The sequence below is a fragment of the Cnephaeus nilssonii genome (genome assembly GCF_951640355.1).
Source record: "Cnephaeus nilssonii genome assembly, chromosome: 2".
Classification (NCBI taxonomy): Eukaryota; Metazoa; Chordata; class Mammalia; order Chiroptera; family Vespertilionidae; genus Cnephaeus; species Cnephaeus nilssonii.
Window position 1 is genome coordinate 107,703,097 of NC_137073.1, and position 24,291 is coordinate 107,727,387.

General features: G+C 42.7%; 1 protein-coding gene across 4 annotated transcripts in view; it reads left to right on the forward strand.

The window, feature by feature from the left end:
- The first annotated feature begins 4,201 nt into the window (after positions 1-4,201).
- The window catches only part of DAB2 (DAB adaptor protein 2), a 47,458-nt gene continuing 27,368 nt past the window's right edge, over positions 4,202-24,291 (forward strand). The window contains exon 1 of one of the 4 annotated variants that reach the window (XM_079792907.1): positions 4,202-4,483. The gene's annotated coding sequence lies outside the window, so the exon portion shown is untranslated. Of the gene's footprint in view, positions 4,484-4,726; positions 5,002-24,291 lie in introns of those variants that run through there. The other 3 variants (XM_079792905.1, XM_079792908.1, XM_079792906.1) reach the window with 3 other exon arrangements.

Here is a 24,291-nt window from a genome sequence, read left to right on the forward strand (position 1 = left end):
AAAAGCACTGATCCAGGGCACTTCAAACCCCCCCTCCCCCCGCCTCCACCACCACCACCCACCTACCTTCATACCTTCCAGTCCAGGTCTCTGGGGCTGGGCCCAGGAATTTGCCCTTGTAGCAAGTTCCCAGGAAGTCTATCGCGGACATTAAAGTTTAAGGACTATTGCTCTAGAGACCAAGTTAGAACTTGAGAACACTGATGAATACCCACTTTTGAAAGACCTAGTGGAAAGCATGTCAATGAAAGCTGTTATATGGGATTTCTTTGACAACTCTTTCTTTAGCTTAAGATCCTTTGGTGCATTTAAAAAATTGTGCAAACCTGTGCATATGTCATTCCACTTCAATGTCTAAATGTGATCTACACATGCATACAGGCTATTTTAATCTCTTTTCCCTTTTTGCACAGCGCTCACCCCCTTTATCTTCTTGTCTGCTCTGATCTTCATCGGGCCCCAGTAATCTGTATTGCAACCCAGTCTCCTTATAATCATGAATACACACACACACACACACACACACACACACACACACACACAAGTACTCAAACCTACATGGAGAGGCGTTGCTTTCCGTATCACTAAAATGGAAGCATAGTTTACATTTTTTCTGTATCTTGCTTTTCTCACTCAACAATATCTAATAAAAAGTCTTCCACATTACAAGGTTGAACTCCAATTTATTCTTTTAAATTATTGCATATGATTTCACAGTACAGACAAATCATAACTCTTCAATCATTCTGCTATTGGCAAACATCATTGCTTCCCAGGTCTCTGAGGCTCATCACAATGCAGCAATCTTGGTATTTTATGTATATGTTTATTTCTAGGGGATAGATTTTTATACATAAGATAGAGAACTACATGTGTTTGCTCAAATAATAACTAATATTTTTCAGATTATAGTATATGTATTTTTGTTTTTAAAAAGGTTTTCAACTTGCTTTCCAAATAAGATAATATTTTAATCAGTAATTCATCTGAGTATTCTTTTTTAACGTTAGACTTCTCGTTATAGAAATGTATGTTGGTAACAAAAAAATGTATTTGGTTGTATAAATGTAGCATATTGAATTTTTCAATATTCTTCACTTTACAACATTCCAATGTTTTGAATACCATTTGAGTTTTACTGATATTTCATAGCCCAAGCGAATAGCACGTGTTGAGTTCTGGGCGCAGTACAGGTGTAACCACAACAAACAAAAGCAGGCTGCCTTCGAGGAGGCTGCCCTCCAAATGTCTTTTTAGATTTTTAGAAAGAGAGATAGACAGATGGAGAGATAGGTAGGAAAAGGCCTCCATACTTGCCCTGCCTTGCCAACAGCCGAATCTGGTAGGGCCAGTTTCTCTGCAGCTATAAATATGCAGGACCGTCAAGGTCAAAGAACATTTTCTGAGAACAATGGTTATTCTCTTCATTTTTTTTTATGACACTGAGAAGGCGTGGGGGATGTGACCTTGCTAGATCCACAGGCTTCAACCGGTCCCTGTTCGATTTGAACATCTGAAAGCGCCCAGCGAGGGGCAATGAGGGGCACATGTGCCCTGTGGCCAAGTCCAAAGTGCCATTTAGCCCATGGAAAATGCCAGGATTCAAACATGGGTGGCAAAGGGAGACTGGAGCCGGAGGAGAGGGGGTAGAAGAAGGCCTGGAAAAGGGGGAGAGAAAGCATTAGGTCTGGGGGCCTCAGGGGAGAAAACCAGCTTCATTAGGGAAGAAAAGACACACACACAGGATAGCTCACACAGGCAGAGTTGCTGTGGAAGCACATTCCAGGAAAATCTTAAGAGATTACTTTAATAATAAACCATGCATTCTTCAGCAAGCCATCACGGGATTAACTACCCCTTTCCTGCTGGGAATGCAGTCATCAGTTTTATTTTATTTTTTCCTTCTCCCTCACAGGCAGGTTCTGTGCACCGGGGCAGGCATGCAAAGGACCAGGGTTTTAAGCATCGCCTTGAACTTGCCTCGCCTTGACTTCCCAAACCTTCCCTTCAGGGCGCTAAGACAAGAGCACGGTGCAGTCAGGGTTAACGTCTGGGTGGGTTTGGCTGTGATTCTCCAGCTGCAAGGATGTTCATGTGAGACCTACGGAAAGGCAAGCAGCTTGGATGGAACAGAAAACTGTGTTCCTCCCACCAGGGATAAGCAGGGTTAAATTGATTTTCTTTCCTTTTTCTTTTTTTTCTTTTTCCCCCCCCCCCTCATATGAGCAGGACACTGAAGTACTTCCAGAAGCAATACCAGCGCCTTAGGGAATAAAAATACACTTCAAATGGAGTTCTCCGCTGTCAGCTCTTCAGGTTTCTGCGAGAAACGACAGTGTTGCCCATTTGAAGCTGGATGTGAGAGCCGCTGCTCATAGTGAGCTGTTTCCATCCGAGCCTTTTCTTCCAACTACAGCTCCTTGCAGATGAAATCATTTTCGGCCGCCGGCTTCTCAGACAAATCCTTTCCGCTTGGTGGGGTAGAGCAAACATAAGTTAACATTTCTCGGTAAGAGTTTGATGATTCAAAAAAAAAAAAAAAATAGGTTGAGGTAGTCACTTCAGAGCTGAGAAAGCAGGACAGATTGAGGGTTCACAGAGCCCCGGTTTTGTTTTTTGTTTTTAATGGTCAAAAGCCTTGATTTGCCTGAAATCGGCGGTCATCTCTTCAGCTACTCAGCCTAAGAGGGGAAGGCATCGCTCTGGAAACTGAAGTGCTATGTCCTAGGACGTCCTAGGATGGAAGTTCTATGCATCCATGTTACAAATACCATCCCAAGACTAAAGTGTGTCTACCTCTTGCCATTCACACAGACTTTCTTTCTTTCTTTCTTTCTTTCTTTTTAATAATAGCCAATGACCTCAGAGGAATGTTGGGAACTGTCAGTAAAAGCCTCCCCAGCCCGGCGCCCTAGGTGTGAGGGGACAGACTGGAGGCAGACAGCAGAATCCTGGAGGGGCCCTGTTCTCCTGTCACCCGCTGGGCTGCCCTGTGCCCCGGGCACCCTGGCTGATCCGCGTCTGACCTACTTGAGCGCAGGGGCTGCCACTCACAGCGAGCTGCCCCCAAATTACACAGTGGCTTCGCCGCCGGGGCCAGGCTTGGACCACAAACTACATCCTTGGTGTCCCAGGAGCCCGATTTGAACCCCCAGTTTCCAGAGGCAAAAATGCAAATGCGCTGGTCCTTGCTCACTCCTTCAAATCACTAACCCCTTCCCGCCCAGCTCACAATGCGGCCTTTGCACAGTATTGAGTGCACGCTCCCTCCGACCTTGAAAACGGGGGCAGGGGCAGAGACACGATTTTCAGGAGAATAAGTTCACAATTCTGAAAAAGCACCAGAGCTTCCGGGGGAGGTTTTGCAAGTGTCCGCGATGTTAACACGTGGGGAAACGAAGTCCCAGCTGGTCCAGGTTCACCAAGATGAGCCCTGGAGTTCCTTCTCCTGCTGGGCACGCCAGTGGTTTCTAACGTTTTGTTTCTCCCGCCTCCCGTTTTTCCTAGCGTGTGGGAAACGTTATGGAAATTAGTACAGATGAAGGCATGTTATACATCCACACATGGATGTGCACGCATACAGTCAGGGTATATCAGATAGACAGCTTGTTTAGACAGGTTAGATAGACAGCAACACTTCTGTTTCTATCGATTTCATCAAGGAGGGCTGTTTTTATATGTGTATATACAGGGTCCTATTCCATGCACAAATGCAGTGAGGTTTACATATACTAACACACCCAGGGATTTCCCACCAGGTCAGGGCACCCCCATCCGCCCTGGCAGAGACCCCCCCATTCCTCTCAAGGAGGCGAGCGCACGTCCAGCGGGAGAAGCAGCAGGTCTGAGCGGGGACCTGCCTCTGGCCAGGAAAGTCAGGCGTCCGGGCAGCCCTTTGTCCACAGAGCCCCGACGGGTTCCAGGACGCCGCGTGCCACATCACCCCCTGCTCCTACCCCGCTCCCAGCGGCGCTCCGGGGAGGAATCGGTGGGATGGAGGTCGGGGCCCACCCCTTCCCTGCGGGCTTGCCCTGCACTGTCCTCATGTGCACCCTCCCGGGTCGCGGGCCCCAGCCCAGCCAGCCCAGCCCTCGCCGCCCCCGCCCCCGCCCCGCGAGTGGCGGCCGGGACGGCGCCCCGCTCGGCCCCGCGGCCGCGCTCGGCTCCCCGCGATCGCCCCCCGCTGGCGGCCCCGAGCCCGGCGCGCCGGGCCCGTCGGCGCGGCTGCCGCTCGAGTTAATAAACAGTTAAGTTTGGAAGACTCAGCAGACACGTTGAGGGGGAGTTGCCGAGCCCAGGCAGCAAAAACATCCCGGCGCATTCCTCGGGAGCCCGGGCTGCCAGCATCTGATTACAACCATCTCGCGCCGGGAGCGGCGGGAGGCTCCGCGGCTATTTAAGCGCGGCCGCCGGTGCGCGGCGCGGCTGCCGGGAGGCTCGCGCGGGCCGGTCATGCTCGCTCCGCAGACGCGCTAGCCAGCCTGTGAGTAGCTCTCCCCCCTCCTTCCCCGGGGCTCCATGTTGGCGACCTCCTTCCCTCCCTCTGCCCGTCCGCCGTGGGGTGCCGACGTGGGGCGGCGGGGCACCCCGGGGCTGAGCCGGGGGCGCTGGGGGGAGCGGCGGCTGCGCGGCCTGACATCCCAGGAATGCCTGCCTCCGCGGAATGCGTCCACCTTCGGGCCGCGGCGGGTGACATCTCCCCGGCGCCGGCCTTTTGTGTGTGTGTCTGTGCTTGTGCGGGGCTGGGACGCTGGGTGGCCGCTGACCGCCTCCGAGGCTGCGGGGTTCTGCCCTGTGACAAAGGCTGGGGCCGGGTCTGTGCCCAGGGAAGCCTTTACCTGGCGACTGACAACTTGCGGCATTGAAATGTGAACTTTGTCTTACACCCGCACGAAGCCAGTTATCTGCCCAAGAAACTGAACAGACTTGTTTTAAAGCCACAAAGCCCAGAGCGGGGAAAGGGTGTTTGCCTGCTTGCTGCACGCCGGCTGGAAAGATGAAGTAAGAATTCTAGAAAAGGGGGGCGGCGGGGGGTGGGGGGGAGAGATGAATGGGTTAAAGTCTTGGAGCCCCAGTCAGCATAGCGGTTTCCTAGCATAGAGCTGACTCTGTTATTTGTGTCTGCCATCCTTTCTTCTTGACTTAATTCTGAGCCTGGAATTCAGGTCCCCGGTCAGTCGGTGTCAGCAGGGAGCTGTTGGGAGTCCAAAGGGGAATTTAACTGGATTAAAAACACTTAAAGAATCTGGATGGTATCTCCACCCCAGCCACCCCCCCCCCTCCCCACCTTTTCCTCTTTCTCTTTAGTTTGTGTTTGGAAGGAAGAGAGGCGCTCTGTAAAATGAGCGGAGCAGAAATCAGCTTCCAGACACATGGAAAGACTTAAAAATTATGGAGGGGCGACTTCATGAATAGTAAATGTTGTTATTGCACTATAAAGTGACTTAATGAAAAAATTTCTGGCCCTAATCAGGCCAAGCAGGGGAGTGGGGGAGAAGTAAGAAGACAGAAGTTAACACAAACAGAAGGAATGGCTGAGGAAAGAAAGTTACACAAATGCCTTCAAGACATCTGATAAGGCTCTTGGAATGGCTTTGATGGGATTTATAATTGACCTCCCTGACAGGCTAGAACTTGGCTCCCCACACAGGAGCATCTACTCCCGGTTGGGGAGGGAGGATCTACCTGGGATGGGAGAGCCTTGCAGCCACCAAGGGGCTTGTCTCCTTGCTCAGTGACAGCTCCATGCGCCGTCCCTTACCCCAGCGGCCAGACCTTGATTAGGGGCTCTTCTCTGGGCCTGGTGCCCACCCACCCCAGGTTCCGTCTCCCCCTCCCTCAAGGCAGATTAGCCCCAATGACACTGTAGGAAAGTTTATTGTCTTGAGAACTCAGGAGTATTTGGCATTGAGGTCTCCTTAATCTTCGGGGAAGGACCTTTTGGGTGAAGTGCTGGGAGCGTGGCAGTCAACAATCCGCACAACACAACACAGCGTGCACTGTGGACGGTCTAGAAACCACAAAGGAGACCGAGTGGTGTTTCCCAATGTGTGGTTCTGGGACAGAGGTCTTCTTCTAAACTCTTCATCCGTTTTCTCCTAAAGCAGATTGGGTTATTTTCCTGTTGTAGTTGAATAACTTAACTTCTCCCTTTCCTTCCCTCTGCCATCCCTACCCCTTCTTCGATGACTTCCCCAGAAACCAGTTCTTCTTGAGCTAGCCCCTCCCACATTTTAATGAATGGCCAGAACAAGCAGATGGCAGAGAACGTCTTCCGACTTGGAACCGTGACGCACGCGGCGTGGCCGTTCTCGTGATCTTAGACACAGTTGATCTTCACCTGAGGCCAGAAGGCGCGAAGGCAGCCGCAGCACTTGCTAAAAGCCTTGCCTACTTAGTTGAAGACAATCCAGAGTCTGCATTTCCACTCAAGACTTTTTATAGTTGTAGATTCAACTCAAAGTCCAAATTCTTATGCATTAAGCTCATCCGTTGCCTTGCTCGAAAGGTTGACTGGGTTTCAGTCACTTCGTTTGGGTTGAAGGGAATTGCTTTTCAAGACACTTGTTGGACTGAACGTGGGACAGGGTCTTCTGGAAGCTGCTGGTCAGCTGGTTGGGGGTGAGATGTATTGGCCTGCTTGGCCGGGCCTCAGTTACTTGAAGAGGAAGAGAGCAGGATAAGCAAATGCCTTGCCGAGTGGCTCCTGGCCGGCAGGAGGCTTTGTGGAGTCATGGGCTCTTGGAGGCCCAGCAAGCATGGTACAGCTGCTCATTTCTAATTCTACCCTCAGGTGCTCTAAGCCTAAGCCCGCTACCACCAATATTTTTCATCTGGAATAGTTTTGAAGGCTTCATGAGTTTCTCTTCCTCAGTGTCTCCTGACTTGAGGATTTAATTAATGCTCTTGCCCTACCTGGTTTGGCTCAGTGGATAGAGCATCAGCCTGCAGACTGAAGGGTCCCAGGTTCGATTCCGGTTAAGGGCACATGCCGGGTTGTGGGCTCAGTTCCAAGTAGGGGCCATGCGGGAGGCAGCCAATCAGTGATTCTCTCTCATCATTGATGTTTCTATCTCTCCCTCTCCCCTCCTCTCTGAAACCAATAAGAATATATTTTAAAAAATAATTAACACTTTTCTTAAAGACAAAGCTAAGATGCTGAACTACTTGAGAAGGCTGCTGCAGGCTTACCTCTTGGGGTGTTAGTTGCCCTCGTGGCCCTCAGAACATTCCTCCCCCAGGAAAAAGGTCTGAAAGCGGACTGGCTGGGGAGGTTTCAGTAACTGCCCTAACACATCAGGTTTCTACCCCCCAAACAGAACCAGAATGAGAACTAGACTGGCGACACGAAACACCTGAGGGGCAGGATGTGGTCATTTAAAGTTCTCCCTGGTGCTGCTGTGCAGTTCTGATGTTGAAGCCACTGACTTGGTCAGAATAGGCCCAAATCCCATTCAGATGAAATGGCATCAGGGAAACGTAACTCATGGGAACAGTTCCTGACTCGATTGATTGTGTGAATCAGAAGGGAGGCAGGGCATCAAGTCTCCTCCTCTTCAAAAAACATGCTAATTCTGATGAGGGAAACATACGGTGCTGAGTGTGCACAAAAGGCTAGCCCAGGCCAGTTTCTGCCTCCCGCCTAGCTCGATCGGGGAGCCGTTGGGAGTGTGGGTTCTGGAATCCCATTGCCTCCCAAGGTCTTGGTTCAAATCCCAGTCACACCACTGCTGCTTACCTGCCCTTGGGTAAATTGCACCACCTCTCTGTACTTCAGCTTTCTTATCTGGAGGAAATAATCGTACCTACCCCTAGGTTTGTTGGGCAGACTTTATCTAACATGCTTAAAATATCTTATTCTATCTGACTTAGGAATGTATGTTTTCTTCTGTTTTTGCCCCTTGAACAACTGACTTGTGTTATCTTTGTGAGAACTGAAGACAGAATGGAGAATCTTTGTCATAATTGGACACCGCTTGTCTACCTGCATGATGTGAATCATTCAAGCACTTACTGTTAACAAAGCCAGCATGTTTGCTGTGCTCACGCTAGAATAGACAGGGAGTTACTCTCTGTTCTCTACCTGGAAACCTGCAGTGGGGTTTGGTCAAGCTGACCTCCTCTGGTCTCACCCCACTCAGGCTCCCTGTGAGAGGGGGCAGCCCTTCCCCCTGAAGTCAGCATTATAGCAAAAGGAAGTGGGAAGGGAGGGACCATCCGTGCTAAACTGAGTGACTAGGCTAGAAATAAAATATCTTCCGAGGCAGGCGGCCCTATACTATCATTGCCCACATAGCTGGGCAGGTTGCCATGGTTATTCCCTTTCCCAAATCCTTCTCATACCTTGGAAGGAAGCCTGACACTCTAGGGCCGTGGTCGGCAAACTGTGGCTCGCGAGCCACATGCGGCTCTTTGGCCCCTTGAGTGTGGCTCTTCCACAAAAATACCACGGCCTGGGCGAGAATATTTTGAAGAAGTGGTGTTAGAAGAAGTTTAAGTTTAAAAAATTGGCTCTCAAAAGAAATTTCAATCGTTGTACTGTTGATATTTGGCTCTGTTGACTAATGAGTTTGCCGACCACTGCCTCGGGTAAGCAAAATCTGAACAAAATCTGAACAACTTCCTGGTCTAAAAATGGAAGTTATTATTATTTTTTTTATTAAGTGAGGTATAATCTTCTCTCTGCCCACCTCATCCCTTTCCTCATCTTTTAAACTTATTTAAACTCTACTACTTAATTGACTAACTCTTAACGGTTTGTTACATCATCAAGATAGCAAAGCATTAAGACTTATGAAACTTAAGGAACATAAAAGCTATTGCCTCAATATAGAAGCAATCTGGCAATTTTTCTCTCCCATAACGTATAACTCAGGGCAAGTAGCCTTTAACTGCCATACACTGGTAAGAATTCTCAGTGAATGGGGAAGGCCATTGTGTTCAGCTGCAGGGAAGTTGCCAGGAGGCAGAATGCATGAGGGTTGTTCCGTAGATGTTTTTAAGTAACCACAGAGTAAAGGGAGCAGGGAGTATATGTAAGAGTCCTGGAAAATCTAGGTTTGAAACCCTGTACAACTTGGAAGAAGTTTGGGTGAGGTTTTCTCTGGCTAAAAACCTATCCTCTTTCTCCCTAGCAATGTGATGTAAAGTATTACAATGAAATAGACTTAGATCTTTATGTGACAGATGAACTGCTGCCGTAAGTTCTCATTTAACAATCAAATTAATTCAGTCTTCCACTTTGGACACTTGGCAGGCATGGTGTGTATTTCACAGCTCCAGAGAACTCAGGGAAGGCAGTGGCTCTCAGAGTGTGGTCCCCAGACCAGCTACATCAGCATCACTTGGGAACTTGTTAAAAATGCAATTTCTTGGTTCCCATCCCAGAACCACTGAACCAAACTCCAGCACTAGGGTCCATCCAGCTGTATTTCAACAAGAGCAACACATGATGATAGAGTAACTTTCATAATTCAGTTGCTTTATAATTCCGTTGTTTAATGGAAAGTATAATGAAGTATCTGAATTCCTACAGTCATGGACATAATAAAGCAAAACATTTAAATAGAGCTTGGTTTAACTGAATCTTGGGAGCAGAAAGATGCAAAAGCACAGACCTTGAGAGTTTTTCCTGCTATCTCAACTATTGCTTTCTTGATCCTAGGGAAATTGATGTACTCCTTAGTTTTATATTATCACCTCCTTTTCAAATCTTTTCCCCTTCCCTGGGGTTTTTAAAGAGTATAATTAATCTCCATTTATTAGGAGACTTCCCCAGTTACTTCTTTAAAAAAAGATTCTAGTAAACTAGACCATTACCCTTGAACCAGATGGTTTTCTCTAACCTATAAAATTTTTTATTTTGTTTTCATGCCATGCTCAGAATGCAGATGAAGGCCTCTCCATAATGGTAAATGAATATACTGTACTTAGTTTTTATAGAGTTTTTGGTTTATGAAGCAATGTTCCATTCTCCCATTTGACTTTCACTTTAAATAACTTAAGATAGAAAAGATATCTCCAATTTTTAACTGTAGTAAGATTAGTAGATATCAGCTTGCCCAAGGTAGTATCTTTAAGTGGTAGAGCTGGAATTTAAGCATGAATGTGTATGATTTGAATCTTGGTGTTTACCTGGATATTTATTAAGTCCCTATTATGTAAAGTATGTACTAGGTTGGCAATGAAGGAACTTCCTGTGAGTAGAGATTGAAAAGAGAGTCTACATCCTGTGAAGCAAAGAATGTAAAACATAGGCCTGCCACTCCTTGGGCAAGCTTCTCAAGGTCTCTGACCCTTAGTTGCCTCACTCACCTTGCAAAATAGTCCTAGGAATGACTGATGTTAATCAGAGACTGATGCTTAGCAGAGATCATACTCTTAGACTGAAAAGTACAAGGACATGATGTAGAAGTAGAGAATTGGAAGTCTGGCTTTGAGAAGGCTTCATAGGTTAGGGGTTCAAAGCTTGGGTTCTGAACTACAAGTTATTGTGTTCACAGCCCAGTTTAGCCATTTAAGAGAAGAGATATAACATCTGAGTTTTATTTTTTCCATTAGTATAATGTGCTGCTGCTTCAGAAATGTACCTGCTCTAGAACTACAAGTCTGTATATAATAGCTAAGCTGATGTCAACACATGGTCTTGTTCTTGTTGTTTGTGAGCTTTAGGCAGGTTAAAATCTAGACGTGACCACATTCAAGCTGAAAATTAGAAGACCGTCTCTCCTACATATCTTGAAACTATTAAATGTAAGGGTCAAGCAGGAAAATGTGGCAATGGTTTATAAATCAGCACAGGCACCCAAGTGTTAGCTCTAAAGGTACCACTTGAATCTCATGTGGGCAGGGCAGTTGAGTCCTCCTGAGGTCTAGAGTTAAACCACACCCAAATAACTGGAAAGTGAAGAGTAACTTCACTAAATGTGTCCATATTGGATGTAGCTGCCCCCCATTGTTCTAAGCATTTCACCCACGTGGCCTCGTTTATTTTTCATATTTTAAGTGTCCTATTAGGGGACCAAGACCTGTTATAATCTTCTGTAATGTGTAGTACTGATGCTAAATGCTTTTTGCTACCATTTAGTGCAGCAGAAATAAGCCAAATATGTTTGAATCTATTTCTGAGGTCTGGAGTACTCATATGAAGAATGCTGAACCAGCTTGGCTTTGAGACACAATGTTAGTTGAGACAGGAAACGTATAATTGACCTCTAGATTAGAGGACCAGAAGTCAGAATGGTACACATAGTAAGTGCTCAAATATCTGTCCTTTGAAAAAAAGTCTCAGCTCTGTATTGGGGGAGAGGGGGTATTATTTTTTGTTTGGGGTTTTGTTTTTAACCTTTGCCTCTAAAATTAACATCTTAAATGCAACCCCATTTCTGAAGTGGAAAACAAATTTGTAACTGATAAAACAGGCTCTTCCATCCTTAGATGGTTGATTATAAGATTTAATATTGATTTCTGCCTGAACCAAGGGGCAACTATAGCTGAGTCTTTTCAGAAACATACATGTGCTTGATTGAAATGGTATTTTATTCAGTGTACAAGCTGTCTTCTGAAGGACATCTTGATGCATAGATGCTTGCTCAATTGCCTGATAACTCGTTCTTTGGGATTTCTGATTTATGCAGTTGGCCTAAGGTTCTCAATGACTAAAAGGGGTTGTTATTGACAGTTGGATGAAAACATTTACCTAACACCTGCTGGTGGACACATAGAGGTCAACAATTGCTGCCTATGAAAAATTTTGAGAAAATGACAACTACTCAACTAGCATATGGTTGTATTATAAATAAGTGATACAGAGTAGGGTCCAGAGGAAAAAGCAAATATCAGTGTGATAATGGACTTGGCCTTTAAAGGAATAGTGGAGGTCATGCATTCTACGGAGAAGCACATAAGCAAATATGTGTCTGAAGAATTGGAAGTCTGGCTTTGAGGAGGTGACATAGGTTAGAGGTTAGAAGCTTGGGCTCTGAGCTACAAATGACTGTGTTCACAGCCAGTTTGGCCAGGAGTGACAGAGAGATAAGAGGTGGTATCATTTAGGAAGGAGACATGGATTGCACTGAGCCTTGGATGTCGGGCGAGAACTTAGATTTTTATTTGTTAAGCAGTAGCTCTCCTTGTTAAATCAGGAAGACAAAATGCTGACTCGGATCAGTTCACCTGGCTGTATTGGCAGGATGAGTTTGAGTGGAGAATCCTTAACAGTTGAAGAAAAACCTGTATTTCATGAGAAGTCAGCAAAGTAGAGAAGAGTTTTGCCTAACTGAATATTAAGGATCAAGTGGAAAATATGTTTTTACCCCTATTGTTATAAGTGCACTGCTCTTTAACAGACTGTGTGGGGCTTGGAAAAGTAGGACAAATGATTCCCTGACCTCAAAACTTCACTGAGTGGGGAAAAGACTTGGACATGAATCAGAGGGCAACACTAGATCATGGTAACTATAGGAAAATGGTAGGGCTGGTGAGAGTCAGAGAAGACTTCCCTAAAACAGCACACCTTGAGTGGACTTTGAATGACAGGTAGGAATTCAAATAGGTGAAGGCAGTAAGTATTACAGTTATTACAGGATAGGAAGGCAACATGAGAGAGCATGGTGTGTGTGTGTGTGTGTGTGTGTGTGTGTGTGTGTGTGTGTGTGTGTCTCCTATGAGGAAGAAATTAGCTTCCCCAGGGAACAAGTAGATATATATACTGTTATACTGTGCATTCTAATTAAGAAGGGCTTTGAATCTCTGGTTGACAGTGAGTCTTGGAATTGAACATGGTGCCTGGTTAATGAGAGTCAGGAAGGCCAGGACGTCTGATAGGACATCACTGCAATAATTCAGCCATCAATGTAGTTGAGGTGCAGCTAGTGTTTCTTACCACTTCATTCTCATTGAACCATTTGAGAAGAAGGAAGACTTTATCCCACAAAGATTTTTCCCCCCCACAAATATTTTCTTTACCTCAAGTGTTCTAAATATATTCAAATGTACTTATGCATGTGTCTAGGAAATATCAAAATAACACTGTAATATGAGTTGGCTAATTGTGAGGGACAAGATAGTATCGCTTGTTTGGAAGCAGGAACTTGGGGTGGCAATGAGGCAGGTCAGGGAGGAATGCTAGAATGGAGGAAAAAATGATGAGGAGAAAGGGAAGGTATGAAAACAAAGGGTAATTATGGAGAATAGAGGGTCAAATTTTTGCCAGTTTCAGTAGGCGTGAACAATCTAAGATAGAACCTTAGCTTCCAGCTAGGCTATAGACAGTACTGCTGTGGATCTTGTAGGTATATCCATATGCAAAATAACTTCTGTAGTTCATTTTTCGGGTAGTATATGGAGACACAAATGTTCTGTTTTCTATACAAGAACTTTGTAATAGAAACATTGGATGCAACCATATCTTGTTTTGGACTCTTTATACCTCCCACAGCCAACACTGGTTGAGGGCTTACTGATGAGGGTGATAATAAAGTCCTCTCTCTCTTGAAAGGTCACATTAACCAAGAGTTACCTGACATTACCTTGCTAAATCTTTTGCAACTAGCTAGTGCTCCTTAGATAACCAAAGCCACAACAGGCCATGGGAGAGGGTGGCCAGTACACTTTCATAATATTGCTTCATTTCAATCTATGATTCAGGAGTTTGGCTTGATCTGAAAGTGACACGATTGTACTCTTAGAAAATCTGGCAATTCAAACTGCCCAAGGAGCCCTGACTGGGGAGCTCAGTTGGTTAGAGTGGTGTCCCGATACACCAAGGTTCTGGGTTCAATCCCCAGTCAGGGCACATATAAGAATCAACCAATGAATGCATAAATAAGTATATCAACAAATCAAAATGCCTAAGAACACATTTGGTTCTAGAATATAAAGGTTTGCGTCATCTCTGAATTGCTTGCCCTCCTGCAGTGTGAAAATTGAATGCCAAATGAACATGGTGTTTCTTCTGATGTTTATGAAAACAGTGTTAATTCAAAACTTCGGATTTTAAGGTAACTTTGCAGGGAGCATCACGGGTATCTTTCATGACCTGATGTACCATAAGATTCCTCCCTCCCACTGGCTCCGGCCCACAGACACTCCTCCAGATTACATTATGGTTATAGGGGACTCCCAAACAGTAAATGTGCATATCCCCCTTGTAAGGAATGCTTCAAGTAAATGTCATAATTTTAAAACTGTCTGTTGAGGAGGCTAATTAAGCCCTTAGGACAAAATTTGCATCTTTCTGTGGTTGATATTAAGAAAGTAATTTATATAAAATTCCTTGAAGTATGAAGCACTAATCTTGCTCTTATGAATCATTATTAATGGCAATGAAGTGTTCTACCCTGATCAGAACCATTTTCTCTAAAGCACTTAGTTGTAACTATTACTTGCTTGTTCCCTCTCCCCTGCCTGTACTATGAGCCCCTGAGAGCAAAGACCATGTCCATTTTGTCACTGTATATCCAGCATAATACAGTGGTTGGCACACAGTAGGTGTTCAATAAACAATAACCAGGTAGCCAGGTGAATGTATGACTCATGCTACTCATTTGTAACCTTCCTTGTACATTTTTATTATAGAGTAAGCAGAATGGGAAACATGAGCTTGCCTTATCATCTGTTGTATAAGTAAAACAGTTAGGAATCCTTTTAAAAAAAAAACCTTTAAGGTTATTTATAATGAGTAATATCCATATGTTCCTCTAGTTTATATCTGCTCAGGGCCTGAGAAAAGCAGACGAGCTGTTACTGAAATTCTCCAGATGGTGTGGTCTTTTCAAGTCCTTGGTTTAACTTCTACCAGTGGAGTATCCATCAGAGCGCATACGTCCATCTGTCCCGATGGTATAATCACTTGGCTAGTAATAATAGTGGTGACTAGTTTTCAACCTGATATTTCATCCAAGGACAACTCCTTATTCTCCTTCTGTTTTTCCTATTTAAGAATATTCGCTAAACTGTTTACTAAAGCGCTAATAAAAACTGAGAAAATAGATGAAATCTTTGGCTCAACACTGGATAATTAAGGCTATCATTTTGACTTAACACAATCTCTGCCCAAGTGAAAGAAGTGTGTTTTTTAAATTTTTGCATGTGCAGCTGTATTGTAGATAAAGATGTGATGTCCATTAGGCTTTTTAAAACGCTTAAATTAGGTTGACAGCTCATTACTGTCTGCACGGACGCCAGTGGTTCCAAGAACACCAGTCTAGAAACCAGCAGTAGACCATGCCCTGATCAACTTTCAAAATCCTAGCATAAAAGACTTTTTCCAGCCCTGGCTGGGTGGCTCAGTTGGTTGGGGAGTTGTCCCATACATCAACAGGTTGTGGGTTCGATTTCTGGTAAGGGCTCCAAGGTTGGGGATTTGCTTGATGTCTGTCTCTATCTATCTATCTATCTATCTATCTATCTATCTATCTATCTATCTATCTCTCTGTCTCCTACCTCCCCTCCGCCCTCCCTTCCTCACTCTATAATTAATAAAAACATCTCCTTGGGTGAGGGTTTTAAAAAAAGAGAGAGGTTTTCCAAATCCTAGTTTTCATTTAATTCAAAATGTACTGTTCACTTTTTAATATACCAACAGCTTTTCTCAACAACTCTGGATAGGTAAGTACCAATTAATGATGTCTAAGAAGGTAGTAGAAAGCTTACTGTGGGCAGCATTCTGTATGCTTTCAGATATGTTCGCTGTGGAGACCCTCTTAGCCTTTGAATGTAATTTCATGTATCTGAACCTGGAGCATCTTCATGTGTTTATCTTTAGCCCAAGTTAGACTATAGATTTACCTCCATTTAAATATTGCTGACAAGTTACATATCTCTAAGGAATTTGATTTTTAAAGTACATAAAGGCACATGTCACTTTAACGTCACTGTTCTAACTGTGTGAGAAGCAGACATCTGTCTCTGACCCTGCTTCCATCCTTCTTAGTCATCATTTCTTGGTTCTGATCTTTCTGGTCTTTCAATAGTTATGTAGGGAAACATCTGTAAAATGGGGAAATGCTATATATATTTTTTTCAAGCAAGGAGCTATAATGCCATGATTATTTTTGTCAATAGCTGCCTTTTACAAAAGATGTTCCTTTAGGTGCTCATATTTCAAATATCAGTTCACTTATATCAAGTTTTTATCAAACTGATCTAATGGAAATTCCGTTTTTAGGATGGAATGGGCCGTAGAATGGCGGTTATGAGATGTAGTGGCCTTTAACTATTTTTAGAGCCACCTCTAGGACACTGTTTATTTGAAGTTTGAAGGTCACTGAGCATCATAGCTTGGCATGATGGGATAACCTTGACTCTGACATTTGAGATTTTTAGACCTTAACCTTTCCATTAAAAGGCTTTGTTTCCAAAAGAGTAGCCAAGTTTTTAAATGAAAGAAACCAGCAGTGTTGAATCACTCAAAGTGGTAAATTGATGCAACCACCCTACTACAAAGCCATCTGACGCTTTGATGCCATGGCTCTGTACTGGGATTTGTCACCTCCCCGACCTCCACACCATTGCTCAAAACCTCAAAGTCTTCCCAGGACCATTGAGACAAAATATAGTTTTATAAACCACTCTAATCCCATTTGACCCACCCTTCAACCTTTTACTCTGGTATTTACCCTAGCCAAGCTGACATAAATATCCTTTAGGCATTGCTATCAATTACTCCTTCCCAAATGTATTTTCTGGGTCATGCACATTTCACTTGTCTGTAGAACTACCTTAATTCTTTCTTTGGCATGTGTTGTTGTAACACAGAGAAGTTAAGAGCTTAGACCTGTGTGGCTTTCATTGGCTGGTGAACTGTTCTTGAGCTTTCACTCCTGTCAAGTAGGGATGATAATACCTTCCCCATTGGGTCATTGAGAAAGTCTTGGCAGCACACCTGGTCTGTCATGAATATTCAATGCATTTAGCTTTTAGAAATGTAGTATTCCTTCAGTGTTCCTAAGAAATCTGTTTAAGCCATTCCCAACCCTGCCCTCCCAATTGACTTTGCTATCTTTTGAGCATTTACCACCTTCTGAAAGATTATAACCCATGTATGTGATTCTCCTGCTAAAGTGTAAACCCTCTAAGGAAATAGATCTTTATTTTGTTCTGGATGAGTGCCTGGCGCGTAGTAGGGATGTAGGTTTATTACGTGAGCTAACTTGCTGTCAGGCTGATCACTGGCACTCAGGGGCAAATTTTGTTTCCAATCTCTAAATTAATGGCTTCGAGCAGATTGATTACCAAGCCCCAATGCTCTGAACAACAACAAAAAAAAGGCTATCAATACTTGAAGGTATTTTAAGTTTTCTAATAGCATGACTTCAGAGCGAAGTATAGGGTAGCCAATGACTTACTATTTGTGTAGTCACTTTGGCTAGGCAGTGTGAGATAAATTGCATACTCTTTAGAGTGAGAAGGGATGGCATTTGTTTTTCCTTTAAGGGAATTTCTTATATGGAGGTGCATGTGTAGAATGGCATTTAAGGTAGGGAACCTCAACACTGGAGAGAATGACCCTGAGAAAGATACTTGATTCACATCCCACTTCTGATAATTAGCTCTAAAAGTAAAACTTTGATTAGGTTAGAAGAACTAAGAAAACTTGTTAGTGGTGTTTCTCCCACTAGTTTCCTTGGTGTAACTAATTATCCACTTCTATAGTTTGTGAAGAAGTACATTGCTAGCTAATAAAACATTACAACTATAGACACATTCTCAATTTCAAATGTTGCTACACTTGAAGGCTTCTGTGAAGTGTAGGAGGCCTTGATCATTACTTTTTTGAGGATTTATCTTAACCTCCTTGTCTGCCATATTGAGTCTTTTTAATAAAGTTTGGATTATGAATTTAACAGTGGCTTTCAAAGAAGACTTGTCCTTGTACAGGGCTATAGAGTTCAGCTAAGTAAACAAATGATTGAATTGCATTCTCTGATGCTAAAAATGCCCACATAAGAAGACTAGAAAATAGCAGATGCCACAGTGGAGTGGATCTGTCTAAAGCTTCAAGGACCAACTCAAGTTACTTTTATTTAATGACCATAGTAGAGATCACAGGAGAGACTACAAATGGAGCCCTATCTAATCACTTATATCCATCCCATGTTTTCCTTTAGTATTTATGTGTCAATTAATTAGCAGGAACAGAATTTTGCCTCAGGTCATTAATGGTTCAGAGAACAGACAAGATTGCTCTGGAAGCTAGTATCTCGCTTCAATATTACATTTTTAATATTACATTTTTTATGACCCAAGGAAACTTCCTTTACAGTGAGTCATTGATGTTGACGTTCCCATGTCGTCTACCCAGAAGCCTTTTTGTCGTTCAGTGTGAATGTGAATATCTCATAGTGGGCCAGGAGATCTCAGTTGAATGCCAACAAAGTGGCATACATGCACAACCATTTCTACCTGTTCATGTCATTCTAGAACAATAGACCCAGGTGACATCCCCGTGATTGTTCATCTTAAAAAGGTAATGAGACCTTCTAGGGATGGTATGCATTCAACAGGCCTGGGAAAAGAAAACCCTCATTCACCTGCTTATTCTGGAAAGTGTCCCCATGTTAAAGCAGATCTTTGACCAACCTCTTGCCCTAAAGCCAAACCTTGACCGTTAAGTAGTAATACCTGTGACTTTGAGTGCTGGGCAGGTTTATAAATAATAACTTAATGCAAAGGACACATACTCAACACAATTTCTAGCCAAAGCACTGAGAAATTAAAAAAACAAAACAGAATATAATTCAGAGGTTTTTAGCACAACTATTAGACAATACAATAAGTGAGATTACCTTAAATCAAACTCATTTAACATGGGAGGAGTGGAGGGTCACCCAGCTTTGGATTCACTCTAAAACTGTCTGCAGCTGGAGATGATTTTTGAATAACACATTTTAAAAGACATAGATATAGATCCAGTACACATCTTGATGGCCTACAAAACCAGAAAAACTAGATATGCTAGTATGTAAATTTATCATTCCAAATAAGTTAATCCCTTTGGGAAGCAGCAATTCCTTTGGCACCATATGAACTAATGACTTGTTTAATTAATGCATGTACTGCCTTTTAAAATATCCAAACTGACTTGTCTATCAGGCTAGCAGCATAACATTCATAAGAAACAGCATATTGTGTGGAATATTACTTCATGTTAATATAAGTGTGAGACACTAATTACTTTTTCTATCTTGTAGAATAATATCTAGATTAAAACTGAAAAAAAATACGTTGGGTTTGAGGGGAAAAAAAAATAGCATTGTTCTAAGCTCCTCAAAGTCATTGGTTACTGCTATCTCTGTAGCTCATTTATTTAATTTTTTACACAAATGGGTGGAGAGGAAATGAAATATTCAAGATATGAGCCTTTGAAAATGTTGTCTAATGACATAATCAGGACAATTTTCTTAGATATCCTATTTGTATGCAATGGGTACTAATTTTCTTTTCCCCTCCCACTGCCCTAGAAAGATTTTAAAGTTAGAAGAGATGACTTAAGAAAACAGTTCAGTGGAATATATATGTTAGCAAATCTTTGAAGTTGCTCTTTAAATCCCAGAATAAACTTGTTGACATCTGTACAGATTAAGGTGGTACTTGAGGTCTTTCCTCCTGGTCTTTGATTATAAAAACAAGAAAGACAAGTGAGCTGTACCTTCATTTCCTAAGAACTCTGACCTTAGTTCTCTGAAACACCATCATCCATTTTAACTTTATTTGTAGAAGTCCCTTAAATGACTTGCTAAAGGGAGTATGGAAACTGACTTCCTGAAAGCTTCTGTAGATTAGTAGCGTTTTAATGTTGAGGATCACATAAGAGTGATATTCCCCTGAAAGCTCTACTAGATACAAGGATCCCCAAATTATTCTTCCAAACTTGCTGATTGGATTGCTTTATGGTCTCTAAGGTCGATGTCTAGATGTGTGTAGAAGGGAGGATCAATTAATTATGACTTACATGATTCCAACAAGTATAATTTTGATTACATTAACTTGGGTTTATAGTTAAAATTCCTGCAACAAAATCTGTCTCACACTTCATAAGCAAAAGTATGATATTAAGTGGTAGGGTTTTTTTTTTTTATTGTAACTGGAACTGCCTGTGCTCATTTATCTCTGCAGTGAATGAACTGTACACAGATATTTCAGTACACCAGAATACTTTATTTCTCAAGGTAGTTGTTTCAATTGTGCGGCAATTAAAATCCCAAATCTGCTTCATTTAGCAGGGGTTAATGTGTAGCTGTTGAGGATTTTTCCATCCCTCAGTTTAAAAATGCATTTATTGATTGCCATGTACTTACTTGGCCCAATACTATTTCCCAAAAGATGAGAGAATGATGAGCATTATGAAACTGGAGAATGCACATAGCTCAAGGATACGTGCATTTCTGCCACTTTGTCCATCCCTTACTCACTCTGCAGCAACTGAAGAATATTTGTGCAACTGTATTCACAATTTCAAAAGAGGTAGGCTAGATATTTTAGGAATTTTTTGGATCTTGTGATCTTAAATGTTTAAGACTCAGGTAGTATGAATACATCATCACCTTAAGAAGCAAGAAAACAAGTTGGCAGAATTACCTTTCTCCCTGTATACCAGAACATGAAATTATGTAGGGATTTATGATCTGTTAATCTGTCTAATTTGTCCAGCAACCAAGAAGTAAGTAAATGTGCCTATATTCTTATTTCTTCTAGAATAACTCCCTGGCCTTTTAGATAATATTCTGGAAACTTCCTAACCTTTGGCATGCTAGAACACTGTTATTAGGAGGGGAGAGGGTTGGTTTTCAGGTTGCTTGTTCTCTGTAAACCTGAAATTCAACAAATAAGTAGAATATCCTTTTGTGTTTTTAAATGACTCCTTTTTCTTTTGTCTTGAGAGCAGCCTGCTCTTCTCTAAGGGAAACGAGCTAAATCATGAAGAATCATTCTAAAAGTGAATATATATCAAGCACACAAGATACTAGTAAACAGCAATGCTTTAAAAAACCACTATTCTTAATGGGGTTAGTTAGTAGGAGGGCCAACATTCTTCTTGGAGATGAAGCCTAAATGCCCTGTTGGCAGTGGATATCTTGCCCAACTAGAATAGATCATGGCAGATGGGGAATTGTGAGCCAATGGCAAGTTTCTCATGGAAGGTTAATGCCAAGTCTAAGGATAGATTGAACAGTAACGCAAAGGGCATATTCTACTGCAAAGGCTACCTAGAATCCAGAGACAATATTTTAGAATCAGATAACTTGAGCTGGTCTTGAGTAGAGTCTACACAACTTTTGTCATATATACAGAAATGTAACAAAAATAATTTCCCGTGTCTATAGCCAATTACTATATACACCTCAGTTTGACTACTCTGTGCTGATGTTACAAGACTGCTGCATTCTTCTTTCTTTAAACTCTTTGAAATGCAGCATGCATCTGAACCGTGAGTTGCAAACAGGTACAAAAACACTCAAGCAATGGCCTGGAGAAATATATAAATGTAGGGCTCTGCCTGAAAGGGAAGCCACATTGGGATTTGATATAATTCAGCCAGATGAATTAAAGAACAAGCCAAATATCAAGCCGTGCTTCTTGCACTGGCTTTTGGAAGAGGACAAGCTTAAGATTACCTGCCTGCTTATAACGTGGCCTGATGTGGTTATATCATAAAATAATTCTATTGGTGTTTAAAGCTTAATGTTTCAAATGCAGATGCTTCTAAATAACATGCTTTTTAAACTCTTTTAACATCCACATGGATCTTCAAGATGACTATTGTAATGGCGCTTGAGTCAAGGGAAACCTGTTTAACAGGTTTATGTGCATAAGCATCATAGGTGACGTCACAGAGAGACTCAAATGGATGAACTATTGTCTCCTATTGTCCATGTGCTAGATATGCTGCACCATCCATATCAACTGCATCCGGGATCATTTCACTTGGGAGTGAGAAAGCACAACTGGATGTTGTGTGTTCTAAGAAACAAACTCCTTAGACCCATTTATATGAATTATTTAAGATCTAGCTTAGAACCAGGTAGAGGATTTAGTTTTGGTAGAATTATCTCTTCTAACTGAGAAATGATAGACATGAAAACAGTGAGATATTTGCAGGCCAATTTGGGTAGAATACGTAGATATGAGGGAGGATTATTACAAAGAGTATGAATTGTGTCAATGTATTTACCTAGGAATCAATGGGTACACTGATGGTTATTTTCCCTCACCTTGACTTCTTAGCTGTTTTACTATCTTTTCTGCCAGTATCAAGCATAGTATCCATTGTACATTTAGATGCCGAATTCAAAAAATCATGTGTTTACTGTACCAGTTTCATCATGCTTCTCCTCAAATCACTGGCCCAAAGGCCTTGCAATAGAACATTTCTAGAGACTCCATGGTAGTAGTAGCATTTTAGAAAACATTTAGAACCCTAAAATTGTTTATGTAAATTTCTCATTCTTTAGAACTCTCTCTTCCCTTGGATTTAGGATGAGAGGGAAGCAGAGTGGAATATAGTATTCTGTGCCATCTAATTGTACAAAATAGAGCTCTTCTAAAGTCAACCTTTAATTTCCAGGTGCTCAACCCAGTTATCTATGAACACTGTAGCTTTTTGAAATCTTCTTCCTTTTTCATACTCTTTTGGTATACTTCCTGGTTACTGTCATTTCATAACTAGACATACCAAACCATGTGAGGGCCCCCCCCCCTGTCCTTGTCACTGTAGCATGGGGTATCCCCAGCCCATGGCAGCAACCCAGTGTAGACTGGTGTGCTACCACTGAAACATGATGATGTTGTCCACTGAAGCGTGTGCTCTGATGACTGAAACAGCCACTGTGTCACTGGTCCTGCAGTGGGGTCTTGAAGGGGAGAATGTTTAGCAGAGTCCTGCCATGGCCCCACAGGCCCTCTTGTCACACAGCTCTTTCAGTGTGCTCATATATACCACCCACCAGCCCCTTGAGGCCTGTCCAAGTGCCAAGGTATCTTCTGGGTGAGATGGGAACCCTGGCATCTGAGCCTAGGATTTTAGTCTAGACATTTTACCTTCTACTCATTCTCTAACCATAAGGACTTTCGCCTCTCCTGCACCCCTCACCCTGTGTTGGACCATTTCAGTCCATTGTCCATTACCCATAAATGGCTCAGCTTGCTATACAAACTTATCCACCAGATTGCCTAAAGCCCAAGGTATATGGGTAAGGGTAGCTTTTTTCAAATCCCTCCTACCCCCCTAAAGCCATATTATCCTTTCTCCCAAAGCAGTGGACTCCTAATAGCCTTTCCTCAGAATTAGTGAGAATCACTCATGGCTTCTTCCATGGGTGACTCAATATCTATCTAATAGAAAGAGGACTGTCTGATGAATATGACCTTGAGCTCAAGGATGTAGTCATTATGTTGCTGATCTCTTTCCCACATGACACGTACAAAAGAGACAATAATAGATAAGAAAGCAAATATTTTATCATTAGGAGGATCAGGAACCAATAACCCCCAGATGCAGAGCTCTGGTGATTCTGGTGATACTATACACTAGACTAGAAATCCCCCATTCCCTTTTCCATGTCAAGGTTATGCCCACTTTATTGTCCTGACCAGCTCACTTGAGATACACAGAGCACATGTACCAGAGCCTGGTGATCCATGTCCAGATAGTCCCTGGTGTCAAGGGAACCATGTCAGAGCATAGCTCAAATGATCCAGTGCCAGCATTGTAAAGCAATGATGGAAACCTCCAAAACTTCAAGGTCACCTCCTTTCTTTTGTTGAAGTGACTTAAAAGACAAAGTTGAATTTCAGTTTTCCTGTTCTGTTTTATCTAAGCTGGAAGAGGTCACACTCAAGAACTGAGGTGGAATAACTGATTGACTGTAGTATTAAAGTTGAGATGGGTAGGCTCTCTAATTTTAGTTAATCCAACCACAAGCCTCGTGTGTCCACCTTCACAAAAATTCCACATGGTCAAAGGACCTCAGGGATATTCCAACACTGCTCCTCTTTATAGGGTCTGAATAAGTGTAAAGAGGATTCTAGATTCAATCCCCTCTGCATGCCTTTGTTCATACAAGTATATTATCTGTGCCCCACTTTTCCAAGATACTGGAGTAAACTCTCATTATGAATTTATACTTTCTACTACTTCTAACCCTAGAGTTAAGTGTTCAAAGTTATCATTGTATTGAAATAACTGAGTGATATCATTATAGAGTTGATCATAAACTTAATACGTCAGTTCAACTTGTGAACAATGTTTAGACATTTCTAGTGAATTGGTCTAGAGAATGGACTTTCATT